General features: G+C 24.9%; 1 long non-coding RNA gene across 1 annotated transcript; it reads left to right on the plus strand.

Moving 5' to 3' along the window:
• Positions 1-2,404, plus strand: LOC145837109 (uncharacterized). The gene is made up of 4 exons (XR_014369914.1): positions 1-65; positions 811-927; positions 1,458-1,561; positions 2,315-2,404. It is a non-coding gene; the product is annotated as an uncharacterized LOC145837109 (long non-coding RNA).
• Positions 2,405-3,008: the final 604 nt, after the last annotated feature.

Raw genomic sequence — 3,008 nt, forward strand, 5'->3', positions numbered from 1 at the left:
AGATAGATTTATTTAAAAAAAAATGAGATTTGCACTTTTCACTCTTTTCTTGGCTTTTGTGTTTGGTGAGTAAAAAACAATTAACTATAAAATATTTATTATTTGTTGACGAACACTAACTATAAATTGCAGGATTATCTTAAATTTTCTAACATGATATATTTTAGTGTAAGCTATTTAACATTATTCAGCGAAAAATAAATACTTTTGAATAGAACCATTAAATAGTTATTAGAATAATAATATTAGAAAATATAATCATTGAAAACTTTCGTTCAGTAAAAATATTGGGATAATTTAAAATGGTATCATAAATACTATGCAAGCTTGATGATTAAAAATAAAGTTGTAAAATTTTTTTTTTTGAGAAACAAACTTGTTGTTAACAATTTTTTAAACTAAACTAAAATAACTTTTTCTTTTTCAACGTCTACAAATTTTAAAACTTTCATCAAACATCTAAGAATTATTTGTAAATAACTTTTAGTTTAGCTTCAAAATGCAAAAAGTCCTTAGAGCTGATCCAAATGCAAAAAGTCCTTCAGTTTGTCGGATACAAAAAAATATTAAAAAATAACAGTTAATAAGAATAAGATAACTGATTTAATTTATTTATTTGAGTGGCTTTAGAATCAGCTTTAAAAGCCTTTTAGCTGGTCCTAAAACTATTCAAAAAACGACAACAAATAATTCTTTAATTTATTAATCCAGTTTCGCAGACGTCAGCATTTGGCCTTTTAAGATGAGCCTTTAGTTATTAAAAAAAACAACTCACATACAACAATTAATTTAATTAATATACTTTTCCAGTTGCCCAGACGTCAGCGTTCAGGTGCCCACTAGCGGAAAGAAATGCGGTGAGAGATTGCTTCAAGCAAGATGCTGACTGCAAAGTCGCGTGTGTGAAGTGTGCTGATGAAAATTGCGGTTTGTTTGTTTGTTATTTGCTATTTTTTAGTTCGGTTTATTATTATTTGTTATTATTCTCACAGTGTTTTTAATTTAAATGATTTGTTTGTGCACAACGAATTTAGTTCTAACAACTTAAACAAACAAGTGCTAATTTTAGTTTGTTATGAGTTTATGTTTTGTAGTTCAGCTAAAGAGGTTAACTGTTTTATTGAACCAATTAATAAATTGTAAAAACTCAATTTGAATACAATTGAAACCTTTAGCTGATTTGCAAAACAAATCAAGTAAGTTATAAATTTAATATGGTAAAAAATCACAATTTAATTTTAAAATTTTCAACTTATTTAAAAGGAAAAACTTTGTAAATTGAAAACTTCATTACTGTAATAAACACAAATAAAAACATTAAAAGCTGATTAGAACTCCCAATACTTTTAGACAGTTAGAAAATAAACTTTATAGTTTTTTATAATTTTCGCTCTGACATATTGTAAAAAACTCAAAAAGTTTAAAACTTTTTAATTATATTATTTTTAATACTTCAGCCGACAAAGAGGGAAAACCAAAGGCAGAATGCGTTTTGGAAAATTGCCCAAAAAGATGCATGTGCAAGAAAAACTGCTTCAAAATGTGCATCAACATGTAAAATGTTAGTTTGTTTCTGTTTATTTATTTAATATTGTAAGAAAAACTGCTTCAAAATATGCATCAACATGTAAAATGTTAGTTTGTTTCTGTTTATTTTTTATTTTTGTGCAAGAAAAACTGCTTCAAAATATGCATCAAAATGTAGAGTGTTAGTTTGTTTCTGATTATTTATTTATTTTGTGTAAGAAAAACTGCTTCAAAATGTGCATCAATATGTAAATGTTAGTTTGTTTTGTTTATTTATTTTATTTTGTGTAAGAAAAACTGCTTCAAAATGTGCATCAACATGTAAAATGTTAGTTTTTTTTTTTGTTTGTTTATTAATATTGTATTAAAAACTGCTTCAAAATGTGCACTAAAATGTTAAAGTGTAAGTTTATATTTGTTTACTTATACAAAAAATACTCTTATTGAAAAAAAAATGTATTAACATATGAAGTTAGTGCGTAAATATATAAATTAAAGTAAAAACATATAATGTTCAACATTTAAAAAAATTAATATTTACGGCGATTTCTGTTGTTTTTTTAAGCAAAACTATTAATTTTTATGAAATTTAGAAGTAAAAATAATTTTTGATAAAAATATATGCAAGTAATTATTTTGTTGTAGTTTTAAGCATCTTCATGTTTGAATAAAAAAATAGCAGAAGTCCTAAAACAATTAACTCTTTCAAATAAATATAAACTAAAACTTACAGCCCTTTACATTTTTTTAATAAGTAAATTGTTAATTTTTTGTCTTATATCTACAGGTGAAGAAAAAAGAACAAAAGTAGAAAATTCAATTCGAATGTTTTACTGCTGTTTTTATTTTTTGTACACAAATAAAATGTAACATGCTATTGTTTTGTAACTTTATAAGCATTACTTTTTTGTATTTTATGTAATAAATTAACTAAGTGGTTTAAGCATTTTAATTTTAATAAAAGCTAAAACTTAACAGCCTTATCAACTATGTTGGGATACTTAAGTTTAGTTTTCATAAAAGTCAACAAACTTCTTTAGTAAGAATATTTTATCTTGAAAATAAAAAATAAATATTAAAACATACTCAGTATAGTCTTTTTGTCCGTTATGCTAAAAAACTACAGAGTAGACAATTTTTTTTTATCTTTAAAAATAAAAATAGCTTTATGTATCTTTTTTTTCAAATTGCCCCTTTTAAAGAAATAAAAAAAGCTTTTGCCCCTCCAACAAAACTACTCAAAAAGTAAAAGCTGTTATTTAAAACACTCAGACCTTTTTTTTTGCTCTTCATCTGCGACTCCAGAATTTCTAGTATAAGTTTCAAAATTACCTACCATATTTTTTTTTTGCTCTTTATCTGCAACTCCAGAATGTCTAGTGTAAGTTTCAAAATTTTTAAATATTCCAAAAAATTGCCCCCCCCCCCTTTGCCCCTTTACTAATTATTGCCCTCCAACTTACTAAAATCACAGCGGCAAT

Source organism: Thalia democratica, chromosome 5, assembly GCF_965202585.1.
Source record: "Thalia democratica chromosome 5, ktThaDemo2.hap1.1, whole genome shotgun sequence".
In the NCBI taxonomy this organism is placed as follows: Eukaryota; Metazoa; Chordata; class Thaliacea; order Salpida; family Salpidae; genus Thalia; species Thalia democratica.